This window comes from Amblyomma maculatum, chromosome 11, assembly GCF_055883805.1.
Source record: "Amblyomma maculatum isolate TAMU_Amacu chromosome 11, ASM5588380v1, whole genome shotgun sequence".
Classification (NCBI taxonomy): Eukaryota; Metazoa; Arthropoda; class Arachnida; order Ixodida; family Ixodidae; genus Amblyomma; species Amblyomma maculatum.
This window is the reverse complement of record NC_139354.1, coordinates 144,798,560-144,817,092: the sequence shown is the minus strand read 5'-3', so window position 1 is coordinate 144,817,092 and position 18,533 is coordinate 144,798,560. Positions and strand designations below refer to the sequence as shown.

Genomic DNA, 18,533 nt, shown 5'->3' with positions numbered 1-18,533 from the left:
AGTGGGGCTTTTGGGTCGTTGGTAGGTTTGGCTAGCGGGGACCAAGGGGCGACTTTCAGGAACAGGACGGTCGCGGTGAGTGCTTGGAAAGTCAGGTCGGGGCGCAGGACAAAGTAATGCAGCAGCGTAGTTCATGGCTGCTACTTCTTGCACTGCAGCACTCGGAGCGGTCACATAAGGAACATGGAGTGCCTGCTTGACTTCTTCACGGACGGTTTCCTGGAGTGTCGCCACTTGGGGTTGTTGCGATGATGGCAGCAATCAGCGCTGCTCCTCTTTCACAATCTCCGGGATGAGGTCCCGAAGGTTCCATCCGCTTGCAGATGCGCTGGGGTAGTGTCTTAAGTAAGTGGTCGCTCGTAGTGGCGCATCCAGGTGTCCAACGTCTACTCGATTATCAATGCTTCATTTTCAACTTCGTCCACAGGTTTCGACTGGTTGCAGACAGGTCCTGCAAAAAGCGAACCTTGAACGTCTCGCATTCAAAATTTCACTCTCTCCTCTTCGGTGATGTTAGGACCGGCACAGCGAAACAGGCGCTTCCTCTCCTTAACATAAACCACGACCGGCTTGATTGAGAGGTGAAGTCTTGTCTGAAGGATGACCTTGGCCCTTTCCTTCCCAACTTCACTTGCAAAGTCTGCCAAAAAATCTTTCTTGAAGTTCTCCCAATCTTTCAAAGCTGCCTCGTGATTTTCGAACCTTCAAGAGAGATCCTTCAAGAGCAAAATAGACTTGCCTTTTCCCTCGCTTCGTCGTTCCAGGCGTTCAATGCTGCCACGCGTTTGAGCAGGTCGAGCCAGTCTTCTGCACCCTCGTCCCGTCATCCTTGAAAGTAAGGGGGCTCACGTTGTTGGACAAAAACCAACTGCGCTTTCTGCTCGACGGGTGCCATCTTCGCGGTCCGTTACGCTGTCGGTACCTCCACCTCCACACCTCCACCAGATGTCACGTGGTGGTGACAATGTCGATGACACAAAGAAAGAGTCTTAGAGTGCAGGGAAGAAACTTTATTGGGCTGACGTGCGCCCGCAAAAGGACAAGCTCGGTGGCGCCGAAAGCAACAAACGTGTTCTTCGATCGTCGAACTAAAATGCCTGTCGCACACATCAACGCTAAATTTATTGGCTGCTCCGAACCATCCAGATAACGTCGCAAACTGTACTAGCTCAACCTATAACATTGTAGAATCATACGCGAGTGGTCAGAATCTTCAATACAGATCTCAGCGCAACTTGCGGAACAAAGAAACCAATAAAAGTGCGTTTCGCGACGTCGAGCATAACAAAGAGTGCAGAATTGAATCGCGTGCGAGAATCACTGTAATAAGGCATCACGCCGACGGCTGTTATTCAACTAAAATACAGGTTTCGCGGGTATATTTTACTACTAGTTGTGATAAATTCGCAATACTGTAACAATCATGGTATATAGTGGTCGATATATTGTGACAGCGGCGATGGCTTCTCAAAATTGCAGGCATCATTGTATGCAATTAGATCGATATGATCCTGTTAGTATAGAGGGCTTATCTACATTGAATATATTTGGCATACATTTGTCGATGTGGCCCCGCCGGGGTTGGGGACTTTCTAACAATGTATATAACTTTGGGTAATAGTGGTAGATATTGTCCACTGAGTATTGATGGCTGAAAAACATTGCACATATCATGGCATTTGTTAGCCGGTACTGGCTTGCAGATATTAACGATCAATCCTCTACCGGTATATCCCGATTTATTATTTAACATCCGGAGCAATAATGCCGTGTTATTCGCGGTGGCTTTCAAGCATGTTTTATACATCGTCAACAACAGAGTAACAGAAGCAGAGAACATTTATTCAAGGAAAATGGCTTAGGCGGTAAGGGTGGGTGGGGTTAATATAGGTTTGCTCCATTGCACCTGTGGCTGAACGCCTGTCGGGGCAAGCTTTCATGTTCTTGACAAACCCATGCCATGAGATAAAGGCAGACATTCTTGAGCCAAGGCATTTAGAAGGTCCCGAAATGCATGATTGGATGGCACTACGCATGAAAGCAGGGCATGCCTTGTGCAAGGCGCACGTCATTGCCTTCTAGTCAGAAGATTGGTCTATGCTGTCTATGAAGCGCTTAGAAATTCCCGACAGTTGCACCGTTCTCAACTGGAAGAAGTTTAGTACTGGGGTAGAACGCTTAGCCGTTACAGACACTGCCATTCCTTCTAAAAGAATTCAGCGTGATTCTTTAGACCACTCATAAGTAACAATTTTAAAAATACTTCGTCGCGATGCTCGATAGAATCGCAACAAAACAGGTGCATAATAATTTTTTCAAGCTGATAACGCCCGCTGCCTACGCATAGAATCAAAATACGGCGCAGTTTACAAGCATATGCACGTTTGCAAACAGTAATAAGGCAGAAATACGTAGCCTCTTTAAAACCATATAATGGGTGCTTGCACGAAGCGGTGCATGCTGGGTAATCTGCCATGATATTGATGGCAGCAGACGACGTAGCACGGCACTGCCACAGAGCCTCGTCTACATGGTCGCGTAGTGCGCGCAGACGATGCTGGCGCGATTGAACATGCTAACTGCGGGTTCTTCCCGATTAAAAAAAATACATCTGTACGATGACGAGAAGGCAAATTATTCCTCTAGCGATGCCGACCCAAATGGCTCGCACGTGCCAAAACACGCCAGATCCACGCCAATTTAGGCAAGTATCAAACTACTCGCTATAATTGAAATCATGAATATTGTGAGCCTTCCATGGATGTTTTTTCATTTGTTCATTCCATGATCTTAATCTTTCATTTGTACATACCATCATCATCGTCCCGTGGCGCCGGCTTCGGTACGCATCTGGGTTTTTGTCATCGGATTAAAATGCTAGACAAGGCATCGCTGGCCTTGCCGTCACGACCTTGCCGTCTCAACCTAGCCGTCTTTCACAAGTGGTGGAGGTCAAATTCGATCCCCTTGCTGCCTTAGGCCCTGCCTCTCGCCGGAGCTACGTTCCGGTGGCCGTTTGGCAACTTCCGCCATAATCATATCCACCGAGAGCAATCCCGACCACGCCGGACCCTCTACCTCGGCTGCACCGACGCCTCCGACTCTGCCCCCATGTCAACGTGACCCGCCGCTGTTCGCTGGTCGTCGCGACGAAGACGCCGATGACTGGCTCGACACATCTGAACGCTGCAGTGCCTATAACCGGTGGGACAATGCTTTAAAATTCCTCCACGTTTCGTTCTATCTCATTGAGGTCGCCAGAAACTGGTTCATTAATCGCGGACTCCACACCACTAATTGGACCACTTCCAAAAAGCAGTTCCGACAATACTTCGCCGACCCGGCAGTTCGGACTGAGATCGCGAGAAACAAGCTCGCTTCCCGCCTTCAAGGTCCAGATGAATCATATGCGTCTTACATAGAGGCGGTTCTTGCACTTTCTCGGCACATTAGTCCCACCTTGACAGAACCTGAACGTGTGCACCACGTCTTAAAAGGGATCAATTCTATGGCTTATCATACCTTAGTTGCCCAGAATCCTTCAAGTGTTGATTCAGTTATAACGACCTGTCAACGCCTCGACCAGCTGCAGTCCTCTCGATTACAGCCCAGCTTCGCAACTGGTCCGACCTCTGCTGACCCTGATCTGCGGGCAATGATTCGAGCCATCATCCGCGAGGAGCTCCAAGCCCTCAATCCTTTTTATCGACATGGGTGCGATCATTCTTGCGCACCTTCTAATGACGCCGTTCTCCGCAAAATGATTAAAGAAGAGTTATCAACTATCAGCCACCCTATGACATTCGAACCTTCTGCAAACCGTCCAGCGCCGACCTACGCGCACGTCGCTGCATCCCCCCCTTCTTTGGGACCCCTGCCCCGACCGGCACAAACTTACAATCACATCAATGCAATGGCGATGGCTCAACCTACACCACCCTATTACGCACCTTGGGGTCCCTCCCGACAAGTCTGTATTACTGTGGTATTAGAGGACATATATCCCACTTCTGTCGTCGCCGCCTTCAGATCGAGCGCCATGGTTACGACACCTTCGAAACTGGCGTGCCTTCAACCTCATATTATCAACGCCGGTCTATTCCAAGCCAACCTCGACGATCCTCCCCACCTCCAGTATCTTCCTCTGATCCTCGTGGGAACCATGTATCCCGACGCCGGTCCACATCCCCATACCGCCGCTCAGTTTCTCCTCTCCGCCCCGCAACCATTCTCTCTGTCCGCCATCCGGAAAACTAAGTGTTGCAGTTTCCGGAGGTCAAACTGCACTCTGCGAACTTACTAAAAGTCCTCCTGATCGCCCGTATAATGCGATTGCTGTTATCGCTGAAGGTTTACCGGTTGAAGCTTTGATTGATACAGGGGCTGCAATTTCTGTCATTCACGCGGATTTGTGCTACCGTTTGCGAAAAGGGACAACACCTAATGATGGGCCTAAACTCCATGGAGCCAATGACGTCCCTTTGCGCCCTTCAGCGAAGTGCATCGTACGAGTTGTTATCGACGGCATCCGCCATCGTGTGCCCATATACAGCGAGGAAATCCCGTGTGTATGCCGTGCGCTGGTGCGTCTAGATGGACGCCCATTGACTGAAATTAAGATCCTAGGTCCCTGGCCACGGCGATCGTCTGCGGTGAAAGCCTCCCAGGCACTTCTCCGCTTTATGAAAAGCACAGGACTGATCGAAAGGCTATGATTTTTTATGTTACGTGATATGACTGTGACGTGATGTCATGTGACATGTCTGTAATGTGACTGCACTGTCTTCACACATCCCTCTCTCACCCAAAACTTTTATACCCACCCACCTACCCCTCTCCCCCCAGTGCAGGATAGCAAACCGCTTTCTTTACCGGTTAACCTCCCTGCCTTTCCTCCTCATATTCCTCCTGCAGGCTTACGTTGGGTAAGGACGGCACCAAGCCCAATACTGCTGGCGTCAGTGTGAATCTCCGTAGGCGCAGTCGGATCAAAGTGGCATAGAAAGGAGGGCGAAACCACAAGGCGGCGTACGTGTCGAAGGCTTTAACGCAGGTCGGTGTCCAGGTTGAAAGGTCGGAGCTGCCGGCAAGGAGCTCAGTCAGAGGAGCGATGACGTGGCGAAGTTCAAGATGAAACGTCGAAAGCAGGAGCAGAAGCGATAAAGCTGCGGAGCTGCTTCAGGGAGGTTGGCTTCAGAAACTCTGCAACTGCGCGAAGTTTGGTGCATTGCAACTGCGTGAAGTTGAGGGCATTGCAAAGGCCAAATGGCATAAAGTTGAACTCGTATAAGCCATCAGGTGTTATAAAGGCAGTTTTCGAGCGGTCGCCATCAGCCATCGGCACCTGTCAGTAGCTAGAGCGCAAATTCAAAGAGGACAAATACTCGTCTCCCTGTAAACAGTCCAATGCGTCGTTGATTCGTGGCTGAGGATAGACTTCTTTGCGCGTGTTGTTAGTTTATGGTAATCAACGCAAAACCGGATAAAACCATCTTTCTTGGTGACCAAAACAACCGGAGAAGCCCATGCACTGTTTGATGGCTGTATGACGCCCCGGCGAAGCATATCATCCACGTTATCAGCAATGACTTGACGTTCAGAGGCCGACACGCGATAAGGACACTGTCGTAAAGGTGCGTTTGTACCAGTGTCGATTGTGTGCGTAACTACAGACGTGTGACCCAGAGGGGTGTGAGGAAGGTGGCAGCCAGAAGTGAAGTTCCGTAGAAGGGCAGAGAGTTGATCGAATTGCTCGGGTGGAAGATCTGTGTCAATAGCTTGTTGAAGAACATCGGGTAGTGTCGAAGCGGTCGCTATATCGCAAGAGCTGAGAACATTAACGTCTAATGAAGTAGGCCTGGCAGGAAGAGTATTTATACGCGCAGGATTAAGTTCTTCAATACGACCGAGACACTCGACGCGTAGCAGGACGGATGGGCACGAAAATTGATTCGATACGTACATTGCACTAAGACCTTCTAACTTGAGAACAGCAAATGGAAGCAGGAGGCACTTATGGCGTGAAGCAGCCTCGGACGGTGTGAAGAATACGGTCAAAGTAGTAACACTTTCACAGGAGAGTGGAACGAGGGCAACAAAAAATGGAGGAATGTCTGCTTCATTGGCGACAAGGAGTTTTGCAGACCGGGTAGGGAGGTCACAGAGGACAGTATCGCACAGAGGAAAAAAGGCAACTTCCGCGCGGGCGCACTCAATAACGGCTCGGTGAGTGGAAAGAAAATCGCAGCCCAGGATGATGTCGTGTGAGTAGTCAGCAAGTACAGTAAACTCGATGGTGTATAAGACGTCTTCGATGAGAACACGGGCCGTGCACGCTGCTGAGGGCTGAATGCGCTGGGATGAAGCGGTGCGAAGCGAAAAGTCTGGTAGTGCGGTGGTCAACTTGCGAAGATGACGGCAGAGATTCACTGATGGCGGATACGGCAGCGCCCGTGTCAACAAGAGTGAGTATTGCGACACCATCGACGAACACTTGTATTACGTTAGCGGGAGAAGACTTGAAGAGTTCGAACCAAGCACAGTTCTTGCCACGGGAACTACGACTGTTAGTTTCCCTCAACAGCGCCAATAGAACGTCGGGGAAGCGGGAATGGTGAAAGGTGACGAGGGGAAGACGATCGGTGAGAGGTATACGTTTGACTGTCCCGAGAAACGAAGTCGGAACCTGGTTGAGTTCTCGGCGAGGGCTGGTCGGTGTCGTACGAGTAGTTCCAGGGGTCAGGGCGAGAAGGTGGAAGGCGTTGGCGGCAAAGACGGGCTACATAGCCTGGCCGCCCGCAAGTGTAGCAGATGGGCCGGTTGTCCGCTGTATGCCAAAGGTCCGTAGGGTATTGACGTACCCTTGGAATACGGACAGGGAACGCAGACCCAGGCAAAGGCGAAGGATCGTTGGAAACGGCGGCCTGGAAGGAAAGAGGTGCGGTTGGCATTAGCGGCCTGGCTGTAACTTGGGCGTACGTCAATGGTGCCGTTACTTGCGCCTGCACAGGGGCTGGGCGGGAGCAAGAGGCTGGGCGAAATACATCAGCGATATGGTTTTGCACGACACGCCGTATGGTAGTGGCCAAGGATGGAGCCATGTCAGGAACAAGGCGACAAGTGTCTTGTAATTGAGGTACCAGGGTTAGCTGGCGGGCCACCTCTTCGCGATCGAAAGGTTTGATCGGTTCAATCAAAGGGCTGTCCTCTGATGAAGTAGAACCGCCCAGTGCTAGTGTAGAGATGGGGTCGTCTCTAAAAACGGAACGCCGGGTAGACGCGCACTGCTTTTGAAGCTCGTCCTAGCTCTGGCAAAGTTTAATCACGTCGCTGATGGTGGCAGGACTTTTCACCAAGAGCATCTGACATGCGTGTTCGGATATAACTTTCAAGATGCGTCCGATCTCAGCCGCTTCGGACATTAGTGGGTCGACACGTTTGCACAGGTCAACGATGTCCTCTATATAACTTGTGAATGACTCTTCGGCATGCTCAGTGCGCTCACGCAAGCGTTGTTCTGCTCGGAGCTGGCGAACTGCAGGGCCACCGAACACTTCCACAAAATTCTTCTTAAATGCAGACCAAGATGGCAGGTCTGCCTCATGGCTGCTAAACCAGAGGTTCTCCACGTCGGTCAGGTAAAGGATTACGTTACTTAGCTTGACAGTGTCGTCCCATCTGTTTTAACTGCTGACATGATCATACGCCGACAACCAGTTGTCGACGTCTTGGTCAGCCGTGCCACTGAAGAGGCATGAATCACGCAGCCGTAGAACGCCAGAACACAGTACCGTGGTTGGTATGGGCGGCGATGTCGAGGTGGTCTCGTCCGGCATGGTGGAAGCAGAGGGCAGTGCGCGGCTTCTGAGTTCTAGGGTGGATGGGAACGTACCCCGCCGCACCTGCACCAATTGTAGGGGTGTGTTTATTCTGTAAGCCCAGATGGATATAGCCGCTCAGGAGGAACTCGCAGCGGAGCATCAGGCGTAACGAATCAGCAAGGCAGCGACGAACCTCTTCGTCCTCGAGCACGCCAGAACGCCAGCACGCGATGCATGGCAGTTGCTATGAAGACGAAGATTACCACACTACAAATGCAACATTATACCTCAGGTATTGTAGCTATTATTCGGTTCTACACCAGGGTAGGGAGCTAGTGTTAGTACATCAAAGTGTGGACAACAGTATTACGGTTACAATTGCTAGTTTTGTGCAGAAATTACTCATACTTTTGGAAGGGAAATATGTAATTTGCAGCAAACTAAATTCATAAAGGTTACCCAGATGAATCATATTGAGCTATGCTATTGTGGGATTATTACACGCTGTTTGTTCAAGGCTTACTATGAGACGAATAATTTTTCTTTGCAAGACATTAAGCCTGTTCATATTTTTTTAGTTTTTGTTGCCCATAGCGCAGTGCAGTAGTTTATTTGAGAGAGAAGATCATACTATGTTTGTATTTCAAAGCTTATGAGAAGAAGTGTGTGGCAGCATGAGATTATACCGGTAAGAGCAGAGAGCTTTTTAGAGATGTATGATATATGGGCGTCTCAATTAAGGTGGGGAGAAAAGTATACTCTGAGAATCTTTCGGTCATTAACTATTTCTATGCGCTGGTCCTGAAACATGAGTGAAAGAAGCGGAGGAATTACTTCATTCCTGGCACGAGAAATGATGGTTTTGGATCTGATTGGGTTTACCTGAATTTGATTTACTCTAGTGCATGTTGATAAATTAGTAAGGATATTGTTGCACCTTAACACTAGTTGGCTGATATCACCCTCAGAAAAGAGTGAGGCAACATCGTCAGCATAGATTACGAATGTAACTTAGGTGTCAATATTCACATCATTTATGAAAGTACTAAGTAAATGAGAGCACAAAGTACTTCCTTGTGGTACCCCGCATGTTATTCGTAATATAGGTGACCGTTGGTTGTTTATGCATTCGCAGTGGCGCCTATTTTACCAGTAGAATTGACTTAAAGCCACAGCTTTCCTGCGAATTCCATACGATGAAAACTTGTTGATGAGAGTATTGTGGTCGATGCTGTCGAAGCTCATATTGAAGTTGATAAATACTCCTGCTGTCAATAAATTATTATCAATATTTTCCCCAATTACTCCTTTCAGAGCAAACAAGGCGACTGCAGTCGGTAGACCCTTCCTAAAACCATATTGTGAGTAGGTCAGCATATATTTCTTATTAAAAATGTTGTTATTAAAACTAGGAGTACTGAAATGCGTCGGTAATTTGACGCAAGGTTGTTATCACCAACTTTATATAATGCAGATCATCATCATCATCACCATCCTCCTCAGCCTGAGCATACCCACTGCAGGGCGAAGGCCTCTCTCATGTTCATCCATTTAGCACGGTCCTATGCGAGCTGTATCCACTTGCCCCATGCGAACTTTTTAAACCCATCCGCCCATCTATTTTCGTCCGCCCCCTGCTACGCTTTCCTTCCCTTGGAATCCACTTTGTTGCCCTAAGCGCCCTTCGGTTATCATTTCTTCGCGCTACATGTCCTCATCAGCAGCCTGACTATACCCACTGCAGGGCGAAGGCCTCTCCCATATTTCTCCACTCAACCCGGTTCTGTGCCAGCTGCATCCACTTGACCTCTGAGAACTTAATCTCATACGCCCACCTAACTTTCGCCGCCCCCTGCTACGCTTTCATTCCCTTGGAATCCAGTTTGTTACCCTCAGCGACCATCGGTTATCCTTTCTTCGCACTACATGTCCTGCCCATGTCCATTTCTTATTATTTTCCACTAGAATGTCGGTAACTTGAGTTATTTCTGTGACCCACTCTGCACGCTTCCTGTCTCTTAATGTTACTCCTACCATTTTTCGTACCAATAGCCCTCTGGGTTGTCGTCAATTTAGTTAGAGCTGTCTTGGTTAGCCTCCACGTTTCAGCCCCATAGGTGAGTACAGTAAATACAGGAATTATGAGTACAGGTGAGTACAGGAATAGGCGAGTACAGGTTTCAGCCCCATAGGTGAGGGTGGAATGGCCATGGGCAGGACATGTAGCTACTCGCCTGCTACATGTCCTGCCCATGCCCATTTCTTCTTCTTGATTTACATTAGAACGTCAGTGATTTAAGTTACTTCTCTGACACACTCTGCACGTTTCCTATCTGTTAACGTTATCCCTACCATTTTTCTTTCCGTAGCCCTCTGCGTTGTCCTAAACTTATGTAGAACCCTCTTTGTTAGCTTCCAAGTTTCAGCCCCACAGGAAGTACAGGTAAGATGCAACTGTTGTATACTTTCTCTTGAGCGATACCGGTAAGCTGCTAGTCGTAATCTGGGAGTGCTTGCCAAATTCGCTCCATCCCAGTCCTATTCTCATTATTTTCCTTCCAGGGTCCGGATCTGCTATTACTACCTGTCCTAAAATAGATATTATCGCCTACTACTTCTAGTCCTTCGCTAACTAACGTTAACTGATGTTCCTTCCCTAGGTTATTCAACTTTTCCTTAGTATTCTGCATATTGATTTTTAAGCCTACCTTTTTTACTTTTCCTGTCTAGGTCATCAATCATTATTTGCAATTCATCGTCTGAGTTACTTAGCAAGGCAATCTCCTCAGCAAATCGCAAATTACTGAGGTATTCAAAATCTACTCTTATTCCTAACTGCTCCCATTCCAAGTCCCTTAATAGTTCTTCTCAGCAAGCTGTGAATAATACGGCGGAGAGCGTGTCTCTTTGCCTCATACATTTGTTTATAGGAATTTTGTTACTTTCTTTATGCAGAACTACAATTGCTGTGCACCCTTTATATATATATCTTCCAGCGCTTTCACGTAGGGCTATTCCAAACCCTGATTTTGCAATGCCTGTATGACCGCCGAAGTTTCTACTGAGGGAAATGCTTTTTCATAATTAATTAATTCTATTCATAAGGGCTGGTTATATGCCGAGCATTTTTATCACCTGGTTGATGGCATGGATATGATCGATAGTAGAGCATCCTCTCCGAAAACCGGCTTAACCTTTTGCTTGGTTGCAGTCTAAAGTTACCCTGATTCTATTAGCGATTACTTTGGTAAATACCTTATACGGAACAGACAGTAAGTTAATTGGTCTGTAATTTTACAAGTCCTTAGCGTCCCATTTCTTACAAATGAGGATAAGTTTTGCATTCTTCCATGGTTCCGGCACCATCAATGACACCAGGTACTACTTATACAGTGAGGGCAGTGTTTGTAGTACGCTATCACCCTATCCTTCAACAAATATGTAGTTTTCTGATCCTCTCCAGCTGATTTCCCCCTTTTCATAGTCTCTAATGCTTTCTTGACCCCATACTTCGTCACTGGTGAAACGTCTGATTTCATTTTCATTCGTAGTAGCATTAAATATGATTTCAACACTGTAAAAAGTAGGACAACTATATATGAGGGAGTACCAATCGGTTTTGCAGCGTTTACAAAGTACTGATTCAAGTATTCAGCTGTGTCGCGATCTTCCAGTGCACAGTCATTAATTGCCATTTTTCTCAGAAATCAACGGGAGCCACCACGTTCAATTACGCTATTTATAATTTTCCATAGAGCACCAGGTTGTTGCCTATTTATTTTCTAAACAATTTGTCGTAATAAACTATCTCGCCTGCTTGAGTTCCGCGTTTACCTAATTTTTTTATTATTTTAGCGCCTCTTTGCTGCGTGAATGAAGACAAATATGATAAAGGGTTTGTTCTTTATGATAAATTTTATATGCTCCCAGTTGAGGTGTTCGTATTCTAGAAAATGGTCTCGCCCGCCAAGTCACAAGTCCACAGTTTGTATAAAAAAACACCGGTTTATTCCGGGCCAACAAAAGGGCACTTTGAAACGATAAAACATCGGAAGATTTTGAAAACTGCATACATTCGAGGCATACGGCATCGCTAAGCCAAGATTACGAAGCGCTAAACGGGACTGTGCTGCTACACGGTTCGGCTAGGCAAAACAAACTTGGGCGCGAATAGGGAGATGGGGCACGGCAAAATTGCTCCTAGTGGCCCCAGAGTCCTTGCTTCATTGAAGCGATGTCCGGAGGCAGCCCTTCAGCCTTCATCCTGGTGGGGCTCCGGTCTGCCGTCGGTGTTCACCCGGGATGCATTGTGCGGCTTGCTGACGGCACGACCGCGTCCCAACCGCGCTGTCTCAGAATTCCAGTCGCTTGGCTTTCCGCTGTCCTTATTAAGGCTCACTCGCAAGCAGAGCACATTTCATGCCCCGCGATAAAGTCTGCATATGCGCAGTGGAGCCAATGTCCACCCCATGGCCGTGTTACTTGGAACCAAGCAAGGACAGAAACCCATAGCCAGCAAACCAATCGCTTAGAAGGACATCTTAAAATGGGGTGGTAAGTATTGCAACTACTAGTAAAAAAGAGAAACAAAACAAAATTTTACGTTCGTATGGTGATAAAATTTACTTTCTGAATTTCTTTAAAAGAACGCGACGTAGGTGGTGCGCAGTATATATAGTATACCTCATTTTTTAGCTGCCTTTCTTGCTCTTGTGAACCTAGCGAAACCTTCCAGAACGCGATGAGCTTCCATGCGGGATAAAGGCGGTCCAACGGTGTCTTCGTGGTATCGTCGTACGCATGGAGGAAACGTATTGTCACGTCTTCTTCTTGCCATTTGGAAGCGGCACACAACATGAACGTAGTTTCTAATGCGCCAGACGTCAGACGTAAGCGCACTTCGTTGTATTGGTTGTGGTAATGTTTGTATTCCACAAAGCTTCTCAGACAGAGTTGCGTCAGCGCTTCTCCGGAGAGACCTTCCGTCGCTACAACGGCGTCAGAGCGCGTCGCTTTGTGATTTGAACTCGGAGGGTGAGCAAGCGAGCATTTAAATTCCTTTCTGGGCGCGCATGGCATTGCGCACAACCTTCCTCCTGTTAGCTTTACTACTAATTTTTGTTACTGCGTTGCATTAACCAGCCTTAACTGCATGTATTCACTCGATGAGCTCTTACTCACGGTTAGGCGCGTGGACCATAGATTTACGTGATTTACGTTGCTGCAATAAAAGAATAAGTTTTCACTTCCAAGATGGCGGTGACATCTCGCGCATCTGAGAGCCCAGCAGCATGCTGTGAATTCCACATTTACGTTCCTCAGTTTTCCTTGTTGTAACCTTTTATAATGCTGTCAGGCGTGCGAACAGAAGAGAACAAGGAAGTGCAAGAAGAGGCTCTCCGGAATAGAAGTGGAAGAAGAGGAAGCTCACTATATCTTGGTTAGCACATCAGGCTAAGGGGCAGAACCACTTTGTAAATAAGCCTTAACAGTGTCGTGGAAGGTGCTGAAAGATCACCACGGATTCCTCTCTACCTCGCTCGAGCCGACGACTCGCTGGGCTCCCCCCTTTGACACCCTCAATGATTCAAGACGGTGATGCACGGCAGCCAGGTCCAGCGGCACCCGCATGGCAGCATTACCGTGAGCCGCGGACCTTTTCTGGCAAGGCTGGTGAAGACGTGGACGACTGGCTCACCAATTACCAGCGGGTGAGCACGTACAATCGCTGGGATGCCACTGTAATGCTGGCAAATGTTTTTTTCTTGGACTCCACAGCCCTGACATGGTTTGAGAACCATGAAGCGTCCTTAACGAGCTGGGAGCGTTTTGAACAGGAGATTCGGAATTGTTTCGGGGATACCACGGCAAAACGGAAATGCGCAGAGCAGGCTTTATTCGAGCGAGCCCAAGGGCGTGGTGAAACATACACAATGTACATAGAAGAGGTTCTAAAATTTGGAGGACGCTTAAGCTTCGCCTTCAAGAGTGAAACGCGATAGCGTTATTGCACCTTGTCGAGAAAACTTACTAGACGCAAGGGTATTGGGGCATCCTCGCACCTGTACCCGCGCGGCCCGAAGGGGAGAAGCGGGTGAGCGAAGATAGTGATCTAAAGAAAGGAAAGACGCTTGATTCTACAACCTGTGAGGGTGCACGGCGAAACGTCAAGGGCGAGTGGCGCGCCACGTGTCGGGGCAGCGCCGCACATTGCGAGGAGGGGTTCTTGTGTGTTTGCCGCAAGATGGCTCTGCATGTGCGCAGAGCGCAGAAGAAATGTAGCGGAAACGTACTTCGCTACTCGTGTAACTGCGACTTCTGTAAGTAACATGCTCATAATTACCGATATATACTGCAGTATAACGTTTTACGGCATGTTTCTAAGGCAACACCGCATTCACTAGAAGCGCTTTTGTACCGCTTTCAAGCATCGAAATCGTGGCTGAGCGGTGTTTTGTTCGCGGTAGCGGCGCGGGCAGCGTTTCACGATGCTCTCCGCTACAAAGGTTCAATCGGCCTCAGGCCGAGGTACTGCTCAGGTTAATGCCAGCAGTAATGATTACTGTGTTGTCCTTCCCCGTTTTCCAACTGGTAAGCTTGTCGTCGATTCTGTTTTTCTGCATGCTGACCTCGCCGGTCGCCCCTACCGTGCCCAAGACTTCAGAGACGCCCTTCGGAACGTGGTGGATTTGGAAGAAATAAGCTCTATCGGACAATTTCAAATGTCGCATGTCTGGATGGTTACATGTAAATCGACGCACTGTAAAGCAAAACTAGTCTCATGTGGAGATTTATTAGGTAAGAACCGTCGCTGTGCTGTTGTAGATCCAGAACCGAAGGAGATAAAGGCGAAACTTCTCTAGCTGCCTGAACGCTTGGATGACTCCTTTATTTGTGAAGCTCTACAAGCTTATGGCAAAGTCACCTCGATTTCCAGGGAAAACTGGAAAGTTGCCGATATGGAACAGATGACAACGCTCAGCCGAGATGTGACTTTGACTCTTGCCGAAGGGGTTAGCGTTGGTGACGTTCCACATCAGCTAACTGTGTGTGGAGTGCAGAGCCTAGTTTTGATACCTGGCCGACCACCTCTCCGTCTCCGCTGCAACCGTGTAGGAAACGTTCGTCGGCACTGCCGTACGCCACGTTGCGAAGATTGCCGGCGTCTCGGCCACACAGCAGAGGAATGTGTGGTTACATACGCGGACAAGCTTCGGCACCGAGTACGGCCTCCTGACGAAGCATTACGGGAGCACATCATGGACGCGTCTGAGATAATTGATTCGTCTGGCGACCTTCCTGTCGGCGTTGTGGCCGAGTCCTCAAGTGCTACTCCACGGAATACTGTGGAAAAAATACTGCTCATGCGTCCGAGGGTAATGAGAACAACTCAGCGTCTCAGGCCTTGGACGAGATGTCGTGTCAAGCTTCGGACAAGGAGCCAACCGCAGACGATCCACCAATCGTTCCCGAACACCCAGCGGATGTCACCGCTGATATTGTGGCCCCTGTGGCCGTTGCTGTGCAACAATGTCCAGACCAGAGCCAAGTTCCTGTGGCTGACGGGCTCGCGGCTGCCGACGAGCCGGTCTTGAAACGCCGTGCATCATGTGCCTCCGAGTCCAGTGAGGAGGACGATCAAGCTGTCAACAAGCATCGTCGTCGCGGTCGAGCGTCAAAGCACAAAGGGAAGTGCCGGCGTTCGCGGTCGAGGAGGCCTGGCGGTGGTTCGGAGGCGGATTCGCCGTCTTCCGAGAGGGAAATAGAATTGTTGACAAAACTATGTGCTGTCACCATGGCGGTCTCTGAAGAGATAGTGCTTGCAACTCTCAATGTACGGGGTCTTAGGTCTCGCCAGAGACAGATGCAACTTCGCCGACTTTTGCACAGCAGGCGTCTAGATATTGTGGCAGTCCAAGAGACGAAGATAGAGAGAGAGGAGGAAACTGAGAGGGCGTTACACTCCTTTTTGGCAGATTTTAATGTCATTGTTGCGCATGCTGTGGGCTCGTCGGCAGGTTGTTTTCTGTTTCTGCGAAAGACGCTGCCTTGTACTGGCCTAACTTATAATATCGACGCCAAGGGTCGGTTGGTATGTTGCGACCTTCTACTCTTTAGGAAGCCATGGCGGATAATTAATGTTTATGCTTTTATACTGTGACACAGCGCATAAGTTTTTTTGAACACATAGCCAGCTTACTTGACTGTGACCGACATCTTGTGCTAATGGGTGACTTCAACTGTGTTTTCAACCCCAGAGATCGTTCTAGTCCAGACGCACGCCGTGACAGGAGTGGGGAACTTTTGTTCCGTGTTACAGAAGATGCGGAACTGGTTGATACAGGGGCATCCTGCCGTGCTTTTAGATCATTCACCCACATTCAGGGGCATTCTCACGCTCGTCTAGACCGGATCTATGCATCTTGTGCATTAGTTTCCCGCTGGCTTGTTTGCGAAACTATACCGGTTTCGTTTTCTGATCATAGCATCGTAGTAGCCCGGTTCGGCGGCAATCACCATTCAAAGTTTAGGCCGCAGTGGGAACTTTGGAAGTTAAACTCATCGCTGGTAAATGATCAAGAATTTATCATTCGTGTGCACTCACAGCTCCAATCATGTTTTTCCAGAAATCTACCATTGTTCGCCGCTTGGGAAATGTTCAAGCAGGAAGTACGTGCGATAGCAATTGAACTTGGCTCAATTAAATCTTTCTACAGAAAACATCAGGAGGAGACACTTAACAAAAACTTGTGTAACCTGTATGAGCTAGCATGTGAATCCCCTGGATCATACACGGACGAAATTGCTAGTGTCAAAAGTCAGTTACAAAGGCATGATGCGGAACGATACAGGGGTGCCTTAATTCGATCTCGTGTCAAGCGTGCTTTGCACTGCGAACGGCCGACGCGGCAAGCTTTGCTTGATGAACGTGATCATGCGACTGCAAAGCTGATTCCGGGAATTATGCGTAATGGCACATTGGTTACGAGTACGAATGAGGTTACGTCCGCATTCGTGGATTATTACTCGATGTTGTTTAGTGCCACTCTTCCTGTAAGCAATTCTAACATCTCGCGTTTCACATCCCTGGTGAGCCCTTTATCAGAAGATGATTGTTCTGTAATTAGTAGCTCTTTCACGCAGCAAGAGGTAGAAGTGGCAATTGATCAATTACCTCTCTCAAAAACGCCTGGTCCTTATGGCATTTCCTCTGAATTTTACAAAGCTTTTAAAACTGTTCTTGTTCCTATCCTGCTAGATGTCTTCGCAATAAGGTTTGATCTAGAAGCCCTTCCCGAGACTTTTACAAAATGCCACACAGTCCTAATTCCAAAGAGTACAGATGAAGAAAAATTACGCTCAGTAGAAGGCTACAGACCAATCACACTGGCAAATGTGCATTACAAGATTTTCGCCAAAATTTTATCAAATCGCCTACAGTTCGCAATGTCGGTTCTCATTGGGCCTCACCAGACGTGCGGCTTGAGGGGCCGAGCCATACAAAGTAATGTACACATGGCGCGCACAGTCCTCGAATCATGCTCCTGCTCTCACGATCAGGTTGCTTTACTTCAGGTCGACCTCGCAAAACCATTTGATCGAGTTTGTCATTCTTTCCGGTTTTCTCTTCTGGAACGAGCGAACGTTGGTTCTGTAGTACTGAAGGGGGTGCAACTTTGCTATAGAAATTGTTCGACTCGCGTAATTGTAAATGGCCACCTATCAAACCCCATACCAATCAACTCTTCTGTGAAGCAAGGCTGTCCGATGTCTCCACTGCTTTTTGCTCTTTACTTGGAACCACTTTGTCAGAGTGTTTTACATAACAGTAGTATCCATGGCTTCCCTCTCCTTGGAAATGAGGTTAAAGTGCTTGCATATGCGGATGATCTTGCGTTTTTCTGCACGGACAAACCAAGCATAGAAAATGTTATATCCAGCATAGAAGAATTTGGCGTTGTTTCTGGTGCTCAGATGAATCACTCCAAGAGTTCCGGCCTTTGGTTTGGTTCGTGGGGCTCAACACCACCCCTATATGCAGGAATTGAATGGTCATGTGTGCCACCTAAATATCTAGGCGTTCCACTGCATGCATTTAAGTCAAGTTCAAATTACTGGAAAGAGCACGTTCCAGTAGTCCAGCGTTATGCTAATACATTTGTCCCCTATCGGCTTTCAATATTCGGTCGGGCTCAGGCCTGCAACATGTTTTTGGCGACAAAACTTTATTATGTGCTTCAGGTCCTCTACTGTGCTAGGCATTACATCCAGCGCTTTCACCGAATATTTGCGACGTTTATTTGGCCATCCAATTTTGAACCGATTCGGCGTGATAACCTATTCAGACCTGTTTGTGCAGGGGGGCTCGGCTTAGTGCATCTGTGTGTAAGGCAGTTAGTTGCCCGTTTCTTCTTTTTTCGTGATTGTTCACATCCGATTATTAGAGCATTCCTACAAGTTAATTTCATGAATCTGCTTCCCGACTTAGTGCTTTCTTCAAATTTTACTGATCGCCCGCAGTTACTAGGATTTATGCAGGAAGTTTATACTTCGGTGAGGTTTGTGACAGTACGATTCTCGAATCAGTACTTATATTCTGTTTCGCGCAAGATACTATACAAGGATTTGGTAGCAATGCTTTTTCCGCCACCACTGTATCGTTCTTTATACTTTGGCTTTAAGGGTCATTCTGTGTTAAAAAGGGTGCGCAAA

The 18,533-nt window shown here is 48.1% G+C and overlaps 1 pseudogene; it reads left to right on the top strand.

The window, feature by feature from the left end:
* Positions 1–14,308: 14,308 nt before the first annotated feature.
* On the top strand, positions 14,309–16,090 carry LOC146175121 (uncharacterized; annotated as a pseudogene).
* Positions 16,091–18,533: the final 2,443 nt, after the last annotated feature.